Consider the following 27,261-nt stretch of genomic DNA (forward strand, 5'->3'; position numbering starts at 1 on the left):
AGTGTTATGTGTGAAAGGGTGGGGATACGAAAATTACCTCACATTTTGATTTTAGAAGAAAATTTGTTATTTTGTGCAGAAAGTCCTGTAGCCCGCATGTCCAAGACTTTCTCAGGCACAATTTGGTGACCATAAGCACATTAGAGATGTGATCTAACATCTTTGGGGCTGGACCTTGTTATTGACTCTAGGGAGAAGTGTACTATTTTAGGATACCCTCATGTAGTTCTGATCTATGCTGCTTCACTAACCATGGTGCCTTAGTTCTCCCTCTTCAAAGGAGAATATTGACCCTCAAAGGACTTTAGTGTTGTCCTCATGTTTCAAGGGTTCTTTGGACTTTAATATCCAAGTTGGATCTACAATGTAATTCCTAGGGAAGCTTAGAGAAAATCTGAAGCATGAGTTTCAGGCTCGCAAAATTCAGACACATTTATAGAAGAACTACTGTGTTTCTCCAAATTTTTTCTTCCTCTCTTTATTTGCAGATAAATGCTCAGTTTACCAATTCATGACTTCATTTTTCCTCAAAGGCAAATATTTTAGTGAAATGATTTTGGTATTCTTCCTCTTCTAATAAAATAAAGCATAATTTGTAACCTCTAAACCCCTTGCAAAAGTTTCAGGAACACTAAGCTTAAAAATCAGTGTTACTGCTAATCATTTCAAACTTTAAGGGCTACCATTATGTTTGCTTCTGTATCTTTCTTTATGTTTGTTTTCCATGTGTTTAAAGTGCTAATGACATTCATTGCTTTTGAGATTTATCAGATTAGCACCACTGTAACAGTTTATGGTGTTACATTTTACAAGATTCACTTAATATAATTTTAATTATCACTGAAAAATGGCTACTAGTCATAAAAGTACTTTAGAAATTATAAGTTACACCCACTCTAAATTAAAAGTCAGGGCTTGTGCTGTTAATAATAATTTTATAAAATGAGAACATCACATGGCAGAGTAGCTCAAAATTGAAATATTCATATTTTAAATAACAAAATACATTTAGAAATATAAAACTGCCAAATAAAATGGGTTCTTTGTGATAATAGTTTATGATGCTGTAGAAAATTACTGGTATGACAATTACAGGTTATTAGCAATGTGTATTATTTTAAGAAACAAGATTTATTTTGGAAATCTTGGCATTCTATCACCATGTGGTAGCTCTAAAATATTATAATGTGATGGTTAAAACAGTGCAAGAATACTTCAATACTAAGCACCATGAAGATTCTATTTACATAAAAGATATACCTAATTTCAAATAATTTACAAACAGAAAATCAATAAATGATTTAAGTATTGACTCAGGAACCAATATTGCCAAGGATCTCTAAAGATTTTGCAAAGTTTTTAAATTCTAGAAGCTCCATTTCAGGTGTTATTTTCTAAAGTATCAACTCTTTATTCCAATCAAACCACTACATAAATTAGAACATTTATTATTTCATGTAACTACTTCTTCCACCCTAAACATGCTATAGGATTTCTACCTCTCTAATTTTGCTTAAATTTCTTCCCTTACCTCTCGCTAGATGTTTTCCATATTTCTCAATAACCCCCTAATTCCCACCTCAATTTGTATTGGGTCGTATATTATTTTCAAGACTTTTTTCAAGTCTGAGAGTTATTTAAAAATTCAAGATTACACATAATTCTTATCTAGGGGTTAGATAAGTGTTGGATCCTAAAAGGCTGGACAACAATGGCAGGGATGGAGGGCATTAGTGACTTAAAGCATGAATCCAAAGGCAGATAGGAAATTTGGAGATGAGTTAGTCAGAGGAAAAGAACAGGTAGTACCAAAACATGCCTAGTCAAAGGTTCTACACTTTATCTGAAATTCAAGTCATCCATTCAAGCTAGGGTATGTGGTGATAGCAAAAAGAGCAGGTAGCTAGTCTTTGGAAATCTGGCAACAGATATTGAAAAGCCAGGTCTGAGAAGTTGGATCATGAACAGAAAATTCATTCTGTGGGAGATCTGGAGCAGAGGTGGGGTGGCAGTTAGGAATTCATGCACAGAAGCCCAATGGAAGCTCCATTACAGGTAACAATGCAAAAACAAACATAAAAAATTACTCACAGATTCACAAAACAGGAAGTTAGATAATAGGTGAGGTGCTGAGGTCAGAGTGGAGGCAAACACTGTAAGAAACATATTAGCCAAAGGCCGGGCAGAAGTCATCCTACACTACAAATTAGGAGCTATAGTCATAAACAGGAGAAAAGTGGTCTGTAACTCACTGCAAAGCTGACTCCTATGCAATTTCAAAAAATTCTCATCATTCGTGAAGTCCATCTGCATCCTTTGGTGGTACATGGGTCACTTTCATGAATAACTGGGTCTCAAAATATGAGGTTGAAGCCTAGAAGACCATCGTCCTCCTCTGTGGTGCTTCCCATCCGTCCTAGCTCTAACTTCTAAACTCCTGTAGTAATTATTATTTTCCTCACTTATTTGACCTTTAGAATATGCTACCATATATGTTTTTTAAATATATTTATGTTTATGATCTCCCTCTCCCCTGAACTCTGAGACAATATTTTAAATTTCTTTGCCCGTTTTTTTTCCCAGGAGCCTGGCATACTTGCAGGTGATGGTGAAGTTTTAAGACAGATGGGAAGAGCTGGCAAAGATATTGACTTCGAAAACTCAAATGCTTAACAATTTTGAGGGGAAGGGGTAAATTTATTTACCTTGAAAACTGGATATTGCTCCAGTGAGCTTCCAAATATCAGATAAACAGCTGTTCAGACTAACCAGATCAATTTTAAATCCTTGGCAGAAGAATAATCTCACAATCCTCAATATTATGAGAAAGGGGAGAATGCAGGGAGAGAAAGAGAGAAGGAGGGAGAGAGGGAAAGAAGGAGGGAGGAAAAGCGAGAGAGTGGGGTAGAGGGGGGAGAGAGAGAGAGAGAATGGGTGTAGTATGATTAACTTAAACTTATTTAAATGAGTAGAATTTTAATAATCATCTTTTGACTACTTATAGAAAAAGTGATTAAACCCATTGAAAAGAGAAAATTTTAAGAGGCTCAAAATCAGAGAAGATTGTGGTAGAGCCATTATCTTCAAGTATATAGAAGCGGATAGCAGGATTAAAGAGACTGTGAATAGAGAAAGTTCTCATCGCCCTAGAGAACAGACTAGATTTCAGAGTTAATCTTTTCCCAGCCAACTAGTGAGATGCTTTGTGAACTAACTGGTGTTACTGTGGTTCTGGAAAGTCTTGCTCTAATTTTGCTTATAAGAATGTTTGTTTTAATGAAAGCATTGATGGTTTTGTATCTCAGCATAATATCTTCTTTGTGCTGGTGGAAGCTCATATACACATATTCGTTCAACAAGTAAACACACAGATAGCAGTGTTCCATGAAGCTTTTAGATATGAATTTAAAGATATCTTATGTGCAACTTCTCAAGTGCTGTCATGACATAAGTCCTATTAACACTGAATGGAAAGACAGAATCACCAGTCCCATAGTTGTCTCACCAGCTGGCCTCAGTGATTGAAGTATGTGTGCCCTGAATACTGCTCATGGATGTGAAAGCTCTAGCTTATTCAATTCCCTAGTGGAGGAGGAGCAGAGATATGGTAATGACAAGTCACCAAGAGCAAAGGGAAACAGAAGACACACTTCTAAAATGCACTGAAGTGTTACATAGCCATATACTCTAGGCTGCAAGCAGAAGTCAAAGTAGATCTTAGAATGTAATTTCATAAGCCATAATGCTGGAAGTTATCTCAGAGTTCTCCCAGAACACTGTAACTTGCAGTCCTTAGAGGGAGAACTTGAGGCCCAGTGAAACAAAGTTATTTGACTGGAATCATATGCCTGGTTAGCAATGGCAGGTCAACTAGCATTTCAGATTTTTGGAGCCAAGACTTTGAGTGACAGTGTTAGAGGCAATTTACTGGCCAGTGCCTACAAAAGATTATCATTTAGAAAACAAGGACAAGTCTTTATGCATGAATAATGGAAAAAATGTATCGGCTGCCCATAGTTTTTTTAAATCTCCTTTTAATTATGTAGATATCCATTTCTGTTACTAGCGTCATCTTCAAAAAAGACGGAGAGAGCATCACATAATCATTCATAATCTGAATAAGCACTGTCATCTTCACTTAAATCTCTCACTTAGCAACAGTAACCCTAACAATTGAACTCAGTAGCTTTGCTCTACTCAGAGGAAGCCCCTACAAATTCAGTGTGATTCCTGACTTAAAAAGCCATTTGCCCCATTTCATTCCATTAGTCTCCTAAGCACACATTCATTCATTTATTCATTCATTCATTTAACCTCTCATTCAAGAAATATTTGTTTGTGCCTACTATGTTCCAGACACCATTTGGGGTTATAGAAGTAAGTACAGTGACAAAATAGAAAAGTACTTTTCATCACTGGACTTAAATTCTGGTTGATACAATTAAATATGATAGACAAAATACCATATGACTATCATGAGAATACACATTTATAGTTTAAACTATCTAAAATAACTTTCTATTGAGTTTTTCAACTTTACTATTTTATACCTGTTAGAGTAATTGCTAGATATTAGAGGTGTAATAAACTGAGATTTTAAACATCTTCTACATTACAAACTCCTATTCAGAGCAAAACCACAAAATCCAAATATGTTGCATATTCCTTTTTTCTACTGGGCAGTCACATTTATATTGTCTATAGATAATCACCATTCTTGCCCCTCACCTCAGAATAATAAATTATTCCAGGAAAAAGTTTTAAAAAATCTTGTCTAGTTGTCTAGGAACTAGCCAGTCATAGCTAAATTCAAGGTGACCTTACTTCCCTACTATCCTTCCCTCCCTCCTGCTCTTTCTCTCAGCACTTGCATGATACTCATGGCTTCATAAATGAAGCACTTGCTGTGATGGAGACAAGAAGCCACTTTCCCCTTGATTCTCTCCCTGGAGCCCAGCAGACAGAAAATGTACCAGCTCTGTTTTCTGAAGCTAATCAACACAGATCCATACTTTGAATGTAAGTTACATTAGGTAAATGTGAAAAGAAATTAGAAAATAAAACACTATAACCTCAAACATTCTATTTCTTTTCATTTTGGTATACATGCTCTGGTGTACAAAGGATTTAACATAGAAGAAACTAAAATAAAACGTGATATAATCAGCAAATAGTTTGCTTTGCATGTATTCACTTAGCTCTTTAAAAATACAATTACTAGCATTTTCTGTGTTATTTAATTCCACTCTTCTAAATTTGATTTTCTGAGAAATATTAACATTAAATCACTGTGTAGTGGCATATTATTCATAGGAAACATAGTTGCCAACTAAACAATGTATCAAAATTCAAGTTTGATTTTTTTTTTAATTTCATGTTTTTATTTATTGCTCCTGAGAATGCTTGTGTGCTTCTGAAATCCTAGGAAAGTGTAGGGGCCTGTGCTTTTCTTAATCAACAAATATTTATGTGATAAATAGAATGCCTTTGGCTAAGAACTTGCATGTCGACTTGCATCCTGATGAAAATTTAAATAGCTGATTAAACTCCTCAAACACAGGATTTATAATGGATGCCACTATCATTTTGCAAAGTAATTTAATGCATATTTAGTGCAATTATTATGTGCTCTCTTTTCATAAGGAGACCCAGCTGTGATTCTGCAAGTGCAAGAAAGAGAGCAATTGGTATAAGGGCATCAGTTTGTTGAGAATTGTGTGAAGAAGTTCTTCTCAGCCTCATTTCATTAGAGATATATAATTGTAGCTTTGAAAGAACTTCATGATGTTGCTTTTATGTATGGTATGCATTTTGAGTAAAGCAGATAAACAATGTAATATTCAACACTCAAGGACTGAAATATCTATTTGGAAATTCCTATCACTAATTAAATAAACACATTTAAATGAGCACGCTCCTATGGTATATCCTTTATTAGACTATGAAGGGCTAAGTGAGCTATGGACACAAGGATTTTAGCAGTCACGCCTTACACATAGTCTAACAGAAGAAATGAAGATGAAGGTTTACCTTTTACCACTATGTGAATGAAACATACATGTTAAGGTCTAAATTAAGCCAAATAAAAGTTATTCTCCCAATTTCCAAATATTTTACTTTCCTCAGAAATTACCCCGGACTTTCTCAATTTGAATGTTAATTTTTAAAAATTATTATTATTATGAACCCTCACTTCATGCTCTTCTAAGATATTCTTTGAAGACAGCATATCAAATAAGTTTTTGCAAAGAAACCATAGAAATCATGGTGCTTCACAGATAGAAGAAAAGAAGACAGAGAAGTCAAGGAAAAAATGGGAGATATATTTTCAGATGAGCATTAAAATGAATCTAATTAATGTAGTCCTATAATTTATTTCTAAATTGTCTGTAGTCTGAACCACTAACATTCTCATTTTATATCCTTTTATGAGGAGAAAAAAGACAGGCTTATTCAGTGTGTCATATTTTATATGTTTTCTTTCTGTTGCTTTTAATAAAAATGTTATCAAATCTTTCCAGTGTATTTTGGCATCACTGAGTCAGCTTGTATGTGCATGCCTGAAGCAGCCTTCTTCCTGTAAGCACCTGAAATCTGTTATCAGCATCATTTCCCTTCCCAAGAAGCATGATAAATACCTTGGTCCTCGGAACCTCGCAGAAATTGACATGTTGAGACTACTAACTAAAAATATGTCAATTCTCACCTCTTTTAAAATAAAATCCAGGACTAGCTATAGAAACTAAAAATAACTGGGAAAATAGACAATAATATCTTAACAGAAAAGAATATTATTTAAAAATATGAGTATTTTGCTATAAAGGAAATGTAATAAAGGTGCCATGTGCTATATTTATCATTCCTTCAATCTGCTGTTCTCTTGAGAAAGACATAGTTGTGAAGGAAGAGAATCTACCTTTTTTTTAAATGGGAGAATAAGCAATAAGAGCACTAAGTTATACATATGTGTATATTTTTATATATTTATATATATTAAGTTACTATAGAAATATATATTTAAATGAATTTACAATAACATAAGGGAATGCACTAGGGCGTGGGATCCTTCACAAGAGTTAGTCAGTTTAGTTGTCCGGATTTCTGTGAATCAGGCCTCTCAATCCAGTGCTTAAAAGGTTTACTGGGGAGAGCCAAGGAAAAGATATCAGTTTAAAGCTTCATTTATCATGACTTCTCAACTAACTAACTTCTCAGGGAAGACACAATTTTAATACTTTGGAGTCTGTATTTAATAACCACTGTTGATTTTTTTAGTAAATGTTTATGTATTTGTTCATCTTTTCAGCCAGAGCTAGAAGGGGAAATAGCCCTCCAGATAGATTAGTTCTAATGGAAAGGAGACCGGGAGAAGTGTGGAGCCAAGAGGAGAGAAAGGCTTTTAAATGCTTTCCCTCCAGAGAAATCAGTAAATTGTGGCAGAATTTGGATAGTTTTGCTCAAAGTGCATCGACTTGAGAGAACTGTCCTTAGCACTGAGAGGGAAAGATTGAGGTTAAAGCCTCTTAAAAGCACTGAGGTAAGAAATTAGTTTTTTCTCAACTTCCTATAAATTTTATTTTCACAGAATAATTTAACATGTGTTCTTAAAAATGTGTATTTTACAGAAATATCAGATACATTCTAATTTGAAATTTAAAATAATGTTAATTTATTTGGGAGTCAATATTTACAATTTTCATTATAAGCTTTGTTGCTCCATTTTATCAGCCAATTTCAACTCAGAGTTTAACAAATATCTCTTGAAGCTCTGCTTAACATCTAGCCTTGAGCTATGAGTGCAAAGGATACGTTAAAAAAAAAAAAGAGTGACCTGTCAGATTGAGTCCACCCTAGAGAAACCTACTGCTTAGTTAAGCTGTCTGCAACTAGAGTTTCCTACTAATGGCAAAGAAGTTTGTCCCCTGTTCTGGGTGGACAGGAAGTAAAGCTTAGTCTAAAAGATTTTGTAAGGTACAATTTAGTAGCTGCTGGATCAGTTCAATTGACTCTTTTTTGGTTTGAATATGTGTCAGTAAAAAGGATTTTACAGTTATTGAGATCTAGAGTGACAGAAGTGTTCTGTCCTCTCCAGAGCTACAGACTCAGCAAGTGAGTTCTCTACAGTCTATCCTAAATGGAGAGAATTCTGCAACCTACCTTGGTTCTCTGTTGCTGTCCCTGTTCCAGCCTTTTATATAGCTTCCTGGCAAATAATTTTGACTAAAGAAGGCTTTTAAAGGGTGTGTAAGTAATACTGCTGGAACTACTGCACAGCCATAAAGGCAGATTATGAATCTAGAGCTTGTGATGCATGTTTTAGAGCAGGTTGAGAAATCTTCAAAAAAATGAACAAAGAAACAGGTAGTAAAGATCAACAGAAATATAGGAACTGGAGGAAGTGTAACATTATCAAAGGCACCATATTATTATAGCAACTGGCGAAGACCCACCAACAAATGCACCATCAGTAGCAGGAAGGAAATACGGTTGGAGGTGCATCATGATATCAAGGATTTGAAAAGAAGAGTGATTTTTAATATGAGTTCTGGGAGCAAGACTCAGCAGAGATACACTATAATAATTCTGTAGAGAAATGATCTAATTTGAGTTCCCATTTCCAGGAATATATCCTCAACACTGCCAGAGCTTGTCTGTATTCTTTTTTAGAAGAACAGAGCAAGAATTCTGGTTAGGTATGGCCAATTGTAAAAAAGTTTTGAGCATGTATCCTCAGTAAATGTAAATCTACTTCATAACATACTACTAAAGTATTTAGTACATTATAGAAAAAATTTAAAAAGAGGACATAAAGATTAAATAAAACATAATTTAAAACTTTTAAGTTAATGGTACAAAGCTATTTTGCTCCTTCTACAATGTTCTCTATAATAAATATGGTAGATGATATTTTATTATTTTTTATAAACTTGGCTTAAACTTTATGATTCAGCTATTTGAAAGTCTAGCTTTAAGTCCAGCTTATTTAAATACAGAGGGTTTTTTTGTTTGTTTTTTGTTTTTTTGCTATCATAGTTAAAAGATAGCTAAAAAAATACATAGTTGCAAGTAGATGCACATCACTAGCTATGCTTACTAAATCATGAAATTCACTTTTTAGTCCCATTTACCAATTAGACAAAATTTTCTGCCATAATTCAGATAGAAAATTTCCATCTTCTCTGATATCAATCAGTTGTTCCTATTGACAAATTGTAATGAAATGATTTTCTGATTTTTTAAACAAATGAGTTCAAAATTCACTGAATAACTTTATTTGGAAGATTTTCCAAATAGGTTAGGTTATTCAGTTTCCCAATTTTGTGAGTACAAGAGTTTTTATAGGTGACACATTATTTTTAGCAATAAAATTACACAGCAGAGGAAACATTTCCAAATATTCATTTTTGAAGTCCTCTCTCTTTAGTGAGATTTTTTAAATAGCATTTACTTTCTCCTTTATCATTTAAATGTCACCTTTACCTTCGAGAGGGAAAGATTCGGTACTTTTTAAAATATATCTTCTAGATAGTATATTGTTGAAAGCCATTTCCCTCACAAAAATGTTTAGTATTTAAAATATTAATCTTTTTATAAAATAAAATGAAAATGTATAACTTTTAAATTCTAACAACTGTTTTAAATATTCTGCCACAAGAAAAAAATGGCAAACTTCTGTGTGAAACATATTTTCAAAGTCATTCATTCTCTTACTACAAAGCACTTAAAATTATATATCCAGGTCTTGCTTTTATGAAAATAACCACATTAGTGGCAATAAATGAGAAGTAAACTATACTTTTTGTCACAAGATAGTAAAAACAAGTGAGTGAGGGCAGCGCTGTCAACATTGCCGCATTGTGAAATTTCCAATTTTTCCTTCAGAATGTCTCAAAGACCTGGTTTTACTGAGAGGTCAACAGCCGTGGGAACCAGAGTTAATCAATATATTGATTATTAGAAAAGCTTAACTTTTCTATGAAAAGTAATACACGCGCACACACACAAAAAAAACACCTCTAATTATAGCTCATGGCTGGATTTTCTACACAACCATTTAGAAGACGTAAGGAGAGGACCTGTAGAAAAAGTAAGCAAAGATTTGAGATTTCAATCCAGGTGTTATAAGGTCCAGAACCACATCTTTAGCCATCTTACACACAGTGTAAAGTGTGTACAGTGGGAATGTCTGGCCTGTCCCACTCATCCAGATGTGTGTATAATAAGAAATGACAAAAGAGATCTACCTCCTGGGAATTTAGGTATCCAAGAGGAAAGGAGACTGCTCATTTTCACTCATGGGTCACAGAGATCTTACCATTTGTATAAGGACCAATGCTTTGACCAGACTTTCATGTTCTCCTTTCCTGAGTAGAACAACTAAAAGGGGAGGTGTGTGAAAGAACCAATTAATTCCCACTGCACTCTCTCAAATTAAAAGAATAAAGGGGCAAAACTTCTCTATGGGCTGAGTTCTCCCATCACCTCTCAGCAGTTAGGATAACTCATTCCACCTCTTCGAGGCTTTGTGTCCTTCCTCTGTAAAACAAAGATTTAGAATCCCTATTACCAGGGTTAAATGAATGTGTTTATAAAAGTGTAAATTACTCTGCATGTGGGGATGAATCGGGTAGAAAGGAAGGGCAGAGTACCCTCACTGTCCTCAGCAGTTCCCCAAAAGGAAAACATCCAGTGCCATGGATAACTAACTAGTGGGTGAAGGGAGGAAGAGAATACTTTCTAACTAAGGCAATTTCAGAAAAATTGGTTTTCAATTCAAAGCGTGGGTGGGTACAACTGTTCCACCCACAGCCAGCTGTGCACAGAGAAAACCTAGTCCTGTATTGGGTGGCACCTGGTCTGCCTAGAAAGTTTGAGAAACAGTTCTATTTCTGGCCATCTCAAACCTCCCCAAGAACTCCTCCACAACATGCAATTTAATCAGTGCCTTCCCTAGACTGCCTCCCTTCCCTGTATTTGTATTACATATTATAAAGGCTTTGTAGACTCAAAGAATTCTCATCAATATCCCTTTTTTTCTTCCCGAAAGAGTTAACCAAAACACGAGTCTCTTTCTTCAAGCTGTGGAAACCTCATTTAGCAAAACAAACAAAAAATAATAATAATTAATGCCCTTTGTCTAACAATGCTGTGTTTTTTGTTCTATGTGGTTTTTGTTCTACAAACCCCTGAACTTCACTCATATAGAACTGCCTATCAAAGCTTTTTTCAATCCAAAATTGAGTATAAATGATAAATGGAATGAATAGCTTAATTCAATGAGATATTTCATAGGTCTCTCGCCTTTGCCTCAGTCCTACCACCCAGCATGGACACACTGCATGTAGTCTGCCCCTTCTGCTAGAGTATTTAGGTGATTCTAGCTCATGTTGTCTACATGCATGTTTGGCAAAGGACATTTTAAGCGTCTTGAACCTGAATGCATAAAAGATGCTCCTAATTATCTAATGAAAGAATTAGGAAATGATTAGAAATCTTGCATTGAATTACTGTGAGTGACTGAGGAGGGGTAATAACTTTAAAAAATTATATAATGTTCTAAAATAAAAGGCAGAAAATATGATAACAAACACTAATACCATCCAGAAATAACAAATAAATAACAAATGTGGACATTTTGTGTTTTTTGCCACAAATGTTTTTTAATTTAACAAAGCATTTCTAATACAGTTGCAGTCCCCTTAATATTCGATCTATAGTTACATTTTCTATTCTCTCTCATGGAATGTTCTATGTCCTATCCATCTGAGTTTTTATTTTTTATTTTTAATACTTTTTACATATTCATTAACCCATAAATGATGTTAATACTTTGTGAATTTAAAAAGTTTAAATAAATGATATCGCTATGTGATTTGTTTTTTCCATTCTATATTACACGTTTGAGATCTGTCTATATTGGTACATATGGAAAAAGTTCATTCACTTGCACAGTTATATATAACATTGTTATATATATATAACAATGTTATATATAACTGTGCAAGTGAATGAACTTTTTCCATATGTACCAATATAGACAGATCTCAAACGTGTAATATAGAATGGAAAAAACAAATCACATAGCGATATCATTTATATAAACTTTTTAAATTCTGTCATTTTATAAATATACCACAATTTTTAAATTTATTCTTCTATTAATGGGTATTAAAATTTACCTCAGCTTTTTGGTGGAGAAACAGAGCTGCAATGAACATATTTGTATCTGTCTCTACACATATTTGAATATTTCTCTAGAGTATACACTAGAAATGGAATTGTTGGTTCATTGGCTATTATTGGTTCATTTGCATTTTTAGCTTTAATAGATAGCTTCAACTTAGTAGATACTACTAAGTTGATCCCTGAAACAGTGGTTGAAGATGGAGATATTGTAACACAATTTGAATGTAATTGACAAAACAAGGATTTATTTATATCATCACAGATGTTCAGAGCTAACTAAAACAGCAGATATTTGAGGAATATACAAATTTTAAAAATTTACGATTCACTTATTGTCAGCTAATAATCAAGTAGACCTAATATATAAAGACACTAGTGTCAGAAAATTCTGTGCTTTTTTCTAGCATATAAATTTTACCATTCTTTAGCAGATATGAATCTTGATGAAAATCTCAAGTAAGTAAAAACTGAAGCATTTATTTTTTCTTTAAATCAGCTTCATATTTGACTAATATTTCTATTCTTTTTCTGCTCCCTCTCTCACCCCCCAGGGATATGTAAAGTTCCCAGGGACTTACATAGCATCAGGTCTTCCCAGAATTCTCTAATGTGATTTTCCGGATTGTCACTGGAACCCCTTTGTCCCAGGAGGCAAGGCCCATTCAGAGTTGGCAGCTTTGTCTCTCCTTTGTCACAGGCAGAGCACAGGAATCTTTAGTGGAGCAGTGAGTCTCTGTGCCTAAGGTTCAGAGGACTCTGAAACACTACGCCTACGTCTGAGGTCATTGCCTCCTTTGTGGGCCACTTGTAGCGAGAAGAATCACCTGATCTTGGGACTTTCCTACTTTTGTCTTTTTCCTGGAATCCTATTTAATATCTCTCTCTCTATATTTCTCTCTTTCTCTTTCTCCTTCTCTCCCTCCCTCACACACACGCACTCATGCAGACATACACACACAGTCTTTCATGCTTTCCATCATATCTAAAGGCCTTTCTCTCTTCCTTTTCACTCCAAAACATTAGGAAAATACCCATGGTTTATGTGAACAAAGAACTTCTGTCCTATGCTCTGTGGAATTCTATCAATTTGAAAGTAAAGTCCAAGGTATTTCAAGGACAACTGCCACTTTTTGTTGATTAACAAAAAAGGTAATTAGGGATACCAATTAGCCAGAAGTGTTGCTTTAATTAGATGAAATAATTATTTTCTTCAGGACTTGGAAGAAACATGAATAACCACTTCTTAAACTACTGAGCAGTTTGGGGAGGACAGATTTGTAATTATCAGTTCCTATTTCTTCCCAACTTTTCTCAAATATGTTGGGCACAGAGTGTTCAAGCACAGAATGAGCACCAGCGTTGGAAAGTTACCAGCTAACACCAGTTGGCAATGCCCAACCAATTATAAAGAAATAAAAATCACTGGGGGCTTAGAGGTTACTATAATTTTGTGAAAAACTGTTCCCAGATTACTAAATTATTCAATAATCTAACTCTATTTTATAATGGAGAAAGCCAAGAAAATCAAGAGAAACCTGGTAGACAATTGGATTCCCAGCCCAATTCACCTTTAGCCTTCCATATTTTCCTAGAGTTGTGGGTGGACACTATGCACAGGCCGTCAGAGTTGATATATGATCTCATGTGAGCTTTGCCTTAGCTCCTGCTGACCATGCTCTGCAATTCCTTATTTAGCCAAGTTCTGGCTTTGGGGGTTTAGGGATTGAGCTGTACCAAGACAAAGAATAAGGAACAAAGGCCAAAGCTTTTGTGAGCTTATCTCTGACTGAAAGTGACAGCCTGTATCCTACTCACAAAATAGAAGCTCTGTGTTAAAAGTAGCCATCACTAAGAAAGAACCTGCATGTGGATGACCATAATATACTCACAAATCTATACACTAGAGCTAAGTTCTATGTATTAAGTGTCAATGGTGGGTGACCATACAAGCTTACTATAGTTTCATACTATAGTCTCAGCAACAAAGAGGCAGATGTACATTTCAGCTGCTTCATTTGCAGGCCATTAAAAATATTCCCCAGAGGAGGTCAGTAGAATTTGGGATAGAATATCGCCCTGAAGGAATTATGACCCAGAATTGGCTTCAGGCCTTGGGTAACAATAAACACATGGCACTAGACAAATCAACCCCTCCTCTACTGGTGAGGAAGTCTGAAGGAAATCCAATAGGTTGTACTTAACTAAAGGAAAAATCTCAGGGACCTTACTCTGTGAGAGTTATTTCTCAGCATACAGTCTCTAATCAGAAGTGAAACATTAAAAGCTTTTCCAGCAGAATCACTTGAGCTTGCTGGAGTGAAGAAATCAAGGACTAGCCTTTTATTTTTCCCAAGATCACCACTCAAATAGAGAGATATAACTGAATTCTTGAAATATGATGGGAAAATGTACCTGTGAACAGAATAGACAATAAATCCGGTATATGACCTTGTATTACTTGATAAAAATAAACCTCGATTGCCCTTAAATATATATTTTGAAGATGGGAAAAGGAGTCTAGACAACAGATATTCAGCACTCCACTCAGAATCCAGCTAAGGCAAAGGAAAAGTTAAGGGTTACCACTGCTTCTCACTGCATAGACTGAAATAAGCAACACCGTGAGGCCAGAGTTAAGGGAGGAGGAGCTGCTAGAAAGGAAATCCACAGAACTGGAAAATTTTGGAACGTTGGTAATAGCAGACTTTTATAAGTCAGTCTTCTATCCATTAGTTAGGAAATCCTAAGACTATTCCTATGTGCATGGGAAAGAACAAGAGTGAGGCTGGGATTTAGTAGTCCAAAGGAATAATATGTCCATGGGAGCATATGCAGAATAAGAGCAGGAAAGTTGATAACCAGTAACCAAATAGACTGGAGAGTGAGAAGCAAAAGTTAAGTATTGAGGCATAGTGGAAGACAGAAAAGTATTTGCACATGGACACAGTTTTAATATCTATGTAAAACCGTTTAAACTGGAGAAAAAACAAAGACAACTAAAAGACTATAAGAGGTCAGAAGAGTTGGGATATTTAATTCTGTAGAAAGGAGAAACTTTCATAAAAAGAATAAACTTGGAGGAATAAGTGAATACCAAGTACTAGATAAGAAAGTTATTGGAAATTAAAAAGTAATAACACTAAATAATTTATGAGTAGAAAAAGAAATTGTAATATAATCTAGATAATACTTGGAAAAGAATAATAATAAACTCACAACATAGTAAAACTATTGTATGCAGGTAAAGTGTTCATTAAAGGGTTTCTTATAGCCTTAACTGCTTAGAGAAAAAAGTTAGAAAGAATAAAAGTTATTGATTTAAGGGATATACTTATGAAATCAGAAAAAAATAATAGACTAAATTCAAGGAACATATAATATGAAATAAATGGAATAAAATATGATACTAATGAAATAAATATGATACTAAACATTACAAAATAGAAAATAAAAATAAAATAGAATCAATGAATCCAAAATATGCCTTTTTTTGACAAGTTTAAGAAAATTAAAAAATATATAAGATTAGTCAAGAAAAAACAATATTAGCAATGATAAGAATTAAACTACAGATAAAGAAAAAATTTTAAATATAAAAGCACACAGCTAATGACTTTATACTGACAAAAATGAAACTGTAAGTGAAATAGACAGTTTTCCAGAAAAATAATTCACTCAACCCAAATTAAAATGAAACAGAAACATGAATGAAACTATTATTTTAGTCCTTAAAAATCTATCAACTTGTGCTTTGAGAGAAGAGTGACCAGATTTATCCTATTTCCTGAAGAAAATTAAGAAATGAAAAGAATTATAAGGGAATAAAATGAACAATTGTATGCCAAAATGTGGGTAACTTAGACAAGATGGACAAATATCTAGAAAGACACAACTATCAAAAATGACTCAAGAAGGAACACATACTCTGAATATATCTACAACAAAGAAAGAGTTGGAGTTATTATCAAGATGGTCCTAATATCCTCTCAGTGTCACTAGACTTCAGGTAACTTCTTTCTTACTGTAGACCCCTGACTGCCTTTTACTTAGAGCATTTACTTTAGAAACTCGCAATTATAAATCTTTCTCTGCTCCTATGACATGTAATTATTCTCCCAGCTTCTTACAAGTATTACAACCCAGAAATGTCTTTTCTCAAAGACCTAGAAACCATTTCTTTGAAATGTAATTATCAAGGAAGATAGTGCCCCTACCAGTTTCTGCGGGAGGATCGGAGCCTAACTTTGGAGGTAAGAAGGTACTTTGTTCCAGGTTGTAAAACTACCTCTGGACTTGAAGAGAAAAGAAAACTTTTTTTTCCTTTGGATAAGATCAGTTAGCAAACAGATAATCAATGATTTCCCCAATATCACCTCATCTCATAACAACTCTCCAGCCCTTGGTGTTGGTGACTTGCTTTGTGTTCTCTCTCCCCTGTCACTGGCACTAGTATCAAAGTAAAATCAACTTCAGTCTGCTCATCTTGTCTGGTGCAAATTACTTCTTTTACAGTTAGTAATTTTTTTAAATCCCACAAAGGAAAGCTCAGGACCAGATGGCTTCACTGATAAATTCTACCAAATGTTTAAATAAAAATTAACACGATTTCTTCAAAATCTCCAACAAAATACATAAGAGGGAACACTTACTACTATATTCTATAAGGGCAGTTCTAAAACCAGATTCCAAAATCAGATATCACGAAAAATAAAATTATAGATCAATATCCCTTATCATAAGTATAGATGCAAAAAATCTTTAACAAAATACTGTCAAACCAAATATAGCACATAAAAAGATAATACACCATGGCCAAGTGAGATTTATCCCAAGAATACAACTTTAGGTCAACATATGAATATAACTTAACATTATACTCTATGTTAGTAGAATAAAGGAGAAATTAAACAATCATCTCATTGTAAACAAAAAGCATTTAACAAAATCCAACATTCATTTATGATAAAAATAGTCAATAAAATAAGAATAAGAGGAAGCTTCCTTAACATGATAAAGGGAATCTATGCAAAATCTACAGCTAACTCAATGGTAAAAGACTGAAATCTTTCCCACTAAGATTAGGAAATAAAAGCTTACTTTATCTTTAAGGTAACCGATTTGCAAATTACGAAAGCAAAAATTTTATTAAACGTTTCCTAAAATTAAGAGCTAAACAATGAAGAGAAATTGAATATTAACACTTTATTATATTTCCTCATTTATACATGAACTCTTTTTTCCCCAATTTATCATAATTCCTAGATTGGAAGTGTACAGTATTTTTACCTTCTTCAATTTGCACTGCTGTTGTATTAAACAATACAAATTGAAGATTTGTATTCAATATTTAGAAACCCAATTAAACAGGCCCTGCTGATTAAGAAATTAACCATGAGAGTAAGAATTAGAATTCTCATTTAGAAGGATAGCCATATATATTAGAATGCAAATATTTCTTTCATGAGTCAGAACCCAAGGAACCTACTATAGATATTTGATATCAATTTTAGAGCTCTCTCCTAGGCTGATGAGATCTAACAATGAAATGAAATTTTCTTTTTTAGAGCATAATTCATTAACCCATATATTAGTAAATATATCTTCAGTTTCATCTTTGGAAGCAAAAACTTAGTCTTTGAAAACTAAAGCACCTACTCTTTCATTTTTAACATGAAGAATATTTCAGATTCTTAAGATTGTGGATTTGAATATCATAATTTCCCATGACATCATAAGGTTATAAAATATGCAAAATATTATTAACACTAATTTATAAAATGAAGCCAATTGTCTGAAAGGCTTAGCAGAAAATAAGAGAAACAAGCCAAATATAAGAATGGTAGACAAGCTAAACAAAATTATCTCTTTGTAAGACCACAGACCAAAATTATAATCTCTTCATTCTGAGGAAATTTCAATATATCCCTGAAACTTCTACCTCCAATATCCTGATTCTAGCAATGAATATACAATCATTGTCTTTTTATTCATGAATCTATTTCTCTTTCTGAGAAAAACTACATTGAATAATCCAATTGCCTATTTAATCAATACTAGTAAGATATTATCCACTCTTCTATGAAGTCATCATTACTCTGATACCAAAGTCAGATGAAGACATCATAAGAAAATAAAATTTCATTAATATACAAACAAAACTCCTCAACAAAATAAGCAAATTGAATCCAACAGGATATTAAAAGAATTGTTCACCATGGCCAAGTGGAACTTAACTCAGAAATGCAAGGATGGTTTAACATAAAAAAAATCAATCAATGGAATGCGTCACAGCCATAGAATGAAGCAAAAAAAAAAAAGAAAAAACCCACATAATTGTCTCATTTGATGCAGAAAAGGCATTTGACAAAATCCGACATCCTTTCATAATGAAAACCTACTGAAAACTAAGAATAGAGGAAAGATTCCTCAACATGATAAAGAGTATTTATGAAAACTCACAGCTAACATCATACTCAGTGGTGAAAACTAAAAAGCATTTCCCTAATCAGAAACAAAATAAAGATGACCATTTTCATTGCTGCTGTTCAAAATTGTACTATAAGTTCTAGCCAGAACTATGACAAAAATAAAAAGCATTCGAATAAGAAAGTAAGAGGTAAAATTTCTCATATTCACAGATAACATTATGCTACATATATAGCACCCCAAATAGTCCATAGGAAAGTGACTAGAGTAATAAAAGAATTCAGTAAATTTGCAAGATACAAAATTGCATTTGTGTATACTAGCAATGAACAAACTGAAGTGAAAATTAGAAAATCAATTCCATTTACAATAGCCCCCAAAAGAAGTAAATATCTAGAAATCTAACCAAGGAGTTGAAAGATTCGTACACTGAAAATTACAAGACATTGCTGAAAGAAACTAAAAATTACCTAAATAAACAAAATATTGTCATTTACAACAATATGAATGGATCTTGAGATAATCATGCTAAGCAAAATAAGCCAGATAGAAAAAGTTGAAAATCACATGGTATCACTTATAAGTGGGATATAAACCTAAAAGCAACAAACAAGACAAACAAACAGACTCATGGACATGGACAATAGACTAGTGATTACCAGAAGGGAGAGGGGAGAGGGGAGGTAGATGGGGTAAAAGGAGTCAAATTTGTGGTGACAGAAAGAAATCTAACTATGGGCAGTGAAAATAAAATGCAATATATATATATGCCTTATTGTTGAATTGTACACTTGAAACTTATTGGATTTCATTAACCAAAATGACCATAATAAAAATAAATACATACATACATACATATATATATATATACATACATAATGAAACAATATCTCATGTTCACGTATAAGAAGATCTAACATTGTTAAGATGTTAACACTACCCAAAGCAATCTACAGATTCAATACAATTCCTATCAAAATTTCAGCATCCATTTTGCAAAAATTTAAAAGCCAATCATCAAATTCACATGGAATTGAAAGGAGTTCTGAATAGCCAAAACAATCTTAAAAAAGAAGAATAAAATTGGAGGACTCACATTTCCCAACTTTGAAACTTAACTACAAAGCCACAGTAACCAAGAGAATATGGTGCTGGCATAAAGACAGACACATAGACCAATAGAAATGAATAGATAGCTCAGCAATAAACCTTCCCATATATGGTCAATTGATTTTTAACAAGGGTGCCTAGGCCATTCAATGGGGAAAAGACAAGTTTTTCAATAAAGGATGCTAGCAAAACTAGATATCCACATTAAAAAGAAGGAAATTTGATCATTAACTTACACCCTATACAAAAATTAACTCAAAGTGCATCAAAGACCTGAACTTAAGAGTTAAAACTACAAAATTCTAATAAGAATATATTGTAGAAAATCTTCATGATGTGGATTCGGCAATGATTTTAAGAATATGACACCAAAAGCACTGGCGACAACAATAAAACAGATAAATTAGACTTCATCAAAATTAAGATATTTCTGTTGTGACTCAAAGGATACTACCAAAAAAGTGAAAGACAACTTACTGAATGTGAGAGAATATTTGCAAATTATATATCTGATAAGAGATTGATATCCAGAACATATAAACAAATCTTAAAACTCAACAACAACAAAAAATACAATTCAAAAATGGATGAAGAACTTGAATAGACGTTTCTTTAAAAAAAATATACAAATGGCCAATAAGCTCATGAAAAGATGTTCACCATCATTAGCTATTAGAGAAATACAAATCAAAATCACAAGATATTGCTTCACATCTACTAAGATAGCAATAATTAAACAAATGGAAAATAGTTAGTGTTGACAAGTATGTAGAGACATTGAAACACTCATGAATTACTGGTTGGAATGTAAAATCAAGCAGCCACTGTCAAAAACAGTTTGATGGTTTTTCAAAAGGTTAAATATAGAGCCACTATATGACTTAGCAATTCTACTCCTAGATATATATCCAAAAGAAATGAAATCAGGGTCTTGACTGGATATTTGTACACCGATATTCATAGCAGCATCATTCATGATAGCAAAAAGGTACAAACAACTCAAGTTTCCATGAATAGATAATGGATTTAAAAATGTGATATATATATACATATATATTAAATGAAATATTATGCAGCCATAAAAAGAAACAAGATTTTGATATATGCGCTAACATAGATGGTCTTTGAAAACATTATGCCTAGAAAAATTATCTGGAAACAGAGAACAAACATTGTATGTAAAATGACAAAGTATATAGATGAGATACCTAGAATAGGCAAATTTACATAAGGAGAAAGAATAATAGAGCTTGCAAGGGACTGGGGCAAGAAGGAAGGGGAAAACTATTATTTAATGTGTAAAAAGATTTTGTTGATGTTGATGAAAAAGTTTTTGTAGATAATGGTGATGGTTACACAACTGTACGAATGTATTTAATTCCACAAAAATGTACACTTAAGAATGGTTAATATGATAAATATATTATGCATATTCTGCCACAATAAGAAAGTATTAATGCAAAAGCAAAATCAAAAACCAATAAAATTATAAGAAGGAATAACTATAGCCAAATATCTCTTATAAATAAAGATATGAAAATTCTCAACAACATACTAGTAAACTCAATCCAACACAGTATAAAATGAATTATGACCACAACCAAGTGCAATTTACTCCAGGTTTGCAGGGCTAGTTCAACATTTAAAAATAAATTAATGTAATCCACCACATCAACAGGCTAAAAAGGAAAAATCACACGATCATATCACTTAATGTAGAAAAAGCATTTGACAAATTTCAACAACTATTAATGATAAATGCTCTCAGTAAACTAGGAACAGAAAGGGAATTTCTTCGACTAGATAGAGAACATCTATGGGGGGAATAAAAACTAAAGCTAATATCTTACATAATTATGAAAAACTATATGCTCTTCCTCCCACATGGTGAAAAAGCAAAGATATCCTCTCTCATTTGATATCATACTAGAAATTATAGATAGTAAAGTAAGATAAGAAAAACAAATAAAATGTATAAATATTGGGGAGAAAGAAATAAAACTATCTTTGTCTGCAGATTACATGAGAAAATTCCTAAGAATCAACAACAACAACAACAAAAAAACTTCTGAAATTAATAAACAATTCTAGTAAGGTCACAGGATACAAGTAAACACATAAAAGTCAATTCCTTTCCTTGATACTAGCAATGAATTACAGGAATTTAAATTTTTTAACAATATTATTTATATTAGCATCAAAAATATTAAATACCTATGTATAAGCTTAAAATACATACGGAATCTATATGCAGAAAACCACAAAATTCTGAAAGTCTAAATAAATGAAGAATGTTCTGTGTTCATGGATTAGAAGACAGTATTATTAAGATGTCATTCTTTCCAACTTGATCAATAAATTTAATGCAGTCTAGTCAAATCCCCAGTAAGAAATTGTGTGGGGATTTCTAAAGTGATTATAAGGTTTAAAAGGGAAGATGCAAAGTCCGAAATAGCCAACACAATATTGAAGAACATAGTAAGAGGACTGAAATTACTGGACTGAATACTTTCTACAAAGCTACAATGTCCAAGACAGTGTGGTATTGGCATAAAAAGACACATTGAACAATAGAATAGAATAGACAGCCCAGAAACAGACCCACACACATGTAGTCAACTAATCTTCGACAAAGGAGCAAAGGAAATTCATTGGAGAAAGAAGTCTTCAATAAATGGCACTGGGACAATTGGACATTTACATGCAAAAAGAATCTGCATACAGAACTTACACCTTTCACATAAATTAACTCAAAATAGATCACAGACCTAAATGTAAAATCAAAACTATAAAGCATCTAGAGAAAACAAAGAAGAAATCTAGGTGACTTTGAGTTTAATAATAAGACTATGGATATAGCACCAAAAGTAAGTAGTATCAATGAAAGAAAAACTGATGACAGACTATCAAAATTACAAGCTTCTGCTCTGCGAAATATGTTGTTAAGAGAATGAAAAGACAAGCCACAGACTAGGAGGAAATATTTACAAAACATATTATCTGATAAAAGACTTCTGTTCAAAATATAAAAGAACTCTTAAAACTCAACAATAAGAAAACAAACAACCCAATTAAAAATGGGCAAAATAATATAATTTCTCTTATATGTGAAATATAAAGAACAACATAAACAAACAAAACAGAAACAAATGTAGATACAGAGAACATTTTGATGATTGCCAGATGAGAAGAGTGTTGGGGGGGTGGGGCAGGTGAAAAGGAGAAGGGATTAAGAAGTACGAATTACTAGTTACAAAACAGTCATGGGATGTTAAGTATAGCATAAGGAATATACACAATAATATTGTAATAACTATGTATGGTGTCAGATGGGTACTAGATTTATTGCAGTGATCATTTTGTAAGTCTAATCACTATGTTGTACACCTGAAACTAATATAATATCATATGCCAACTGTAACTGAAACATAAAAAATTTATTATAAAAACAATTTAAAAAATAAAAATGGGCAAAAGACTTGAATAGACACCTTAACAAAGAAGAAATACAGATGAGAAATAAACACATGAAAACATGATCAACATTAATTATCATCAAGAAAATGCAAATTAAAACAACAATGCGATATCGCTATACACATATTACAATGGCTAAAATCCAAAAAAAAAAAAAAGAGCCTGAGAATACCAAATTTAGCAAGAATGTGGAGTAACAGAAACCCTCATTCATTGCTATTAAGCAATTAAAAGAAGTGGAGAAAACTTGAGTGCATATTGCTAAGTGAAAAGTCAACATGTATGATTCTAACTACATGACATTTTGGAAAAGGCAAAATTGTAGAGACAGTTAAAAGATCAGTGGTTGCCATGGGTTCAGAGGCATGGGGGCAGGGATAAACAGGTGAAGCACATAGTTGAAACTACTCTACATAATACTGTAATGGTGGATATTTGACATTACACATTTATCAAAACTGATAGAACTTTACAACACTAAGACTGAACCTTAATATATGTAAATTTTTTAAATTCATTTATATTATTTTCACAAATAAAGTTTCTAGATTATTGACAACACCTTTTTCACTTTATTTTTTAATTACATTTATTGGGAGACATTGGTTAATACAATTATATAGGTTTCAATTATACAATTCAAATGTACATCATATGTATGTTACATTGTGAGTTCACCACTCAAAGTCATATCTTTATATTATTTCACTCATACGTGTGATATAAAACTGAAAGCAACAAATGAACAAGACAAAAACTCATAGAACAGTTTAGTGGTTACTAGAGGGAAAGGGGGTGGGGTAGATAAGGGTAAAGGGTGTCAAATATATGGCGATGGAAAATATGACAATATTTTTTAAATTTCATGCTTTCAGAGGTTTGCTAATTATTCCCCATGGTATGAACATTTAAAATGATTAATGAGTATTCCTTATTAGAATGAAGATTTGAGGGCTGTGGTAGGCACAATAGTTCCCCAAAGATGTTACACCCTTATCCCTAGAACATGGGGAAATACTACATTGCATGGCAAGAGGGATTTAGATATAAGTAAGGTTACAGACTTTAAAATTGGTAGAGTATCCTGGATTATCTAGGTAGGCTCAATGTGATCACATGAGCCCTTAAAATCAAAGTTTTCTCTGACTGAGGCAGAAGAGATGTCATAGAACTCAGAGATGCTGCGAGTGAGAAGAACTTGACATGCAGTTGCTGGCTCAAAGATAAAGGGGTGACAAAGAGTACAGGCAGCCTTAAGGAGGTATGTGAGGTTCCAGATGACATTCAGTGAAGAAATGGGGTAGGGAACTCAGCTGCATAGACTTGAATTCTGCAAACAACCTGTATGAACCTGAAAGCAGATTCTTCCCTAGAGCCTCTGGATGAGAGTTCAGGTCATCAACACCTTGATTTTAGCTTTACGAGACGGAATAGAAACCAAGCTGAGGACACACTCAGCCGTCTGACTTACAGAACTGTGAAATAATAAATTTGTGTTGTTTTAAACCATGAATTTTGTGGTATTTTGTTACAGGAGCAAATTGTGATTTTTGCCCAAGTTGACAACAGCTTCTAGTTTAATAAAAGAAATGTTAACACAGTTTACTTCTCACATGATGGAAAACTGAGCACTATCCAAGAAGATACGAGCCAGAAGAGCATTATATGGAGATTACCAGACACTGCACTACCACTGCCATCCTGCTCTTGTTTATTCATTTATTCAATTTATTCATTTATTCAATGATTATTTTGAAATGGAAAAGCCAAAAAATCTTGAAAGAGAAAAACACAAAGAGAAAGTAGCAATACGAATGCAATGACATAAGAAATAGTCCTGATTAAAGAAGAAAAACACAAGAACATAAAAGAGAAACAATGAGAAAAACAAAAATCCACGGAAGTAGAAATACAAAATATATCAGTAACCTTACGGATAGTTTAATGAGAAAAGTGGTACAGGCCTAAGTTCTAGTTTCAGCTCTGCCTCTAGCTGGAGCTAGAACTTTAAACAAGTTCATTAATTTCACTGATCTTTCAGTAAGCTGATAGAAATCTTCTAGGCTCTTCCAGATTTCAAATAAAAGAAAATAGAAACAGAGTAAGAAGATAGTGCAGGTGTGACTCTGGAAGCATGTTCTTCTGTTCATTAAGTCCTTCCCCCCGACATCATTACTGTGGACTGTACAGTATCTCAGGACCCCAAATGGTGCCATGATTTCCTGTGGCATACAGACATGTTTTAAAAAGGCAATTATGAAAAATCATGAGAAAACTAAGCTGATATGAAAGTGGAAAGTGACCGTTTAAGACAAAGTTCTCTTAAGAGAAGGAAGTAATACAAATAGAAACTAACTAGACAATCACGAATATGATATTTTTTCACTAAAATAGCTCTCTGAAGGCTTAAGGATGAGGGAGACTTGAAAATTGAGTTTAAGTAGAAAGTTTCATCAGTTTGTTCTTCTGAACTGACATCTCATTCAATTATGCTTTTAATTTAACTATTATTTGATGTAGTCTTATGCTAGCAAGTTAACAATTTAGTGTGGGTATTAAGGGGAATTCATTTTGGCCATTAACTACTCCCTAAGGGTTCCATCTGAATGTTGCTTCTCATTGAAATTGAAACTAAGGTTGTGTAAAAAATCCCATAAGAGTAAATTGCAGGATTCTCTATGTTTCTCTTTTTCTGTGAAAATTTGGTTAAGGTAACATTGGCAATGATAAGGAAACACACTGAAGTCATTTTTGCCTAATTACTATCATTACAAGCTTTAAGTGAGAAACATGAGTGATTAAGACCTGATGTTGAAAGCAAGTCTGTTTAAGTTGTTTGAGGACCACCCGCCAACTCCAGGGGTGAGGGCTGCTCTCAGGCTGGGAAGTGAGTTTTCGCCAACCATCTGAGTTTAAAGGGGTGATAATGTCTTCACAGAATCTATTATGCTAATAATGTAAACTGTGCTTGAATGAGATTATAAATTATATGCCCACTATAAATTAAGAATTTATGTTTTTTTCCATATAATTTGTTGAACCTTTTCATGTACCGGTTGGCCATTTATATGTCTACTTTGGAGAAATGTCTATTCCAGTCCTTTTCCAATTTTTTAATTGGGTTGTTTATTTCTTGCTATTGAATTGTATAAGGTCCTTGTAAGCCAGTTAGGTCCGTATAGCCTCAATTCATTCTCGAAATGTATTAATTTAGATTATAAATCTGGTGTAGCTACAAAGATTGAATGTTAGGCACCACGTTCTCAGGCCAGCCAGGTATTTTTGACAACAGAGCCAGAATAGTGGGCTAGGACTGGGAGCAGTAATAACCAGTACAGACTAAAGACCAGGTGATTTCAGTGTCTGTAAGACTCCACATCTCGTAGCTAGAGAGTTCAAAAAAAATGTGGACTTGTCTGTCAGTATAGTAGAATGGGATTTGGGAAGTCATTTTAATTTTAAAAAGTAATAATACGGTGTCAGATTTCTACACTCTCCACTTGTGAGCAGGGCCTGGCTTCATGAGCCTGCCTGCAACCTGGGCGGTTGCATAGGGACCCGTGTTCCGAAAGGCTTTGTGCTGGTATAACACTCTGTTGTTGCCATATTGAAATTCTTAGTTTTTGAACAAGGGATCCTGTATTTGCATTTTGTACTGTGCCCTGCAAATTATATAACCAGTCCTATTTCCGAACATGCAGAGTTAAACTCACATCTACTACTAGTATTTGGGATACTATTTTGCATCTCTACTCCACCTGACTTGAAACTTAAAGTAGTCAGTAAGTCAGGTCTAAGTTAAAACCGCACAACAAATACAAATACAAATAAAATCACACACCAGAGATAATATTTCTTTTTTTCACAATTTAATAATCTTGTTGTCAGAATAAGTTTTAGAGCACAAAAACCTTCCAGGCAAAGTGGGTTTAAAAAAATCCTTGTAGAAATGTATATTTTAAAGCCAAGTAATAACTGAATCCCTGCAGACTAAACAACAACACTTAGCAGCCTGCACAATGCAAAAGACTAAAAGCTTTTAATTAGACTTTTACTCAATAG

The sequence above is a fragment of the Pteropus alecto genome, unplaced genomic scaffold (genome assembly GCF_000325575.1).
Source record: "Pteropus alecto unplaced genomic scaffold, ASM32557v1 scaffold7, whole genome shotgun sequence".
NCBI lineage: Eukaryota > Metazoa > Chordata > Mammalia > Chiroptera > Pteropodidae > Pteropus > Pteropus alecto.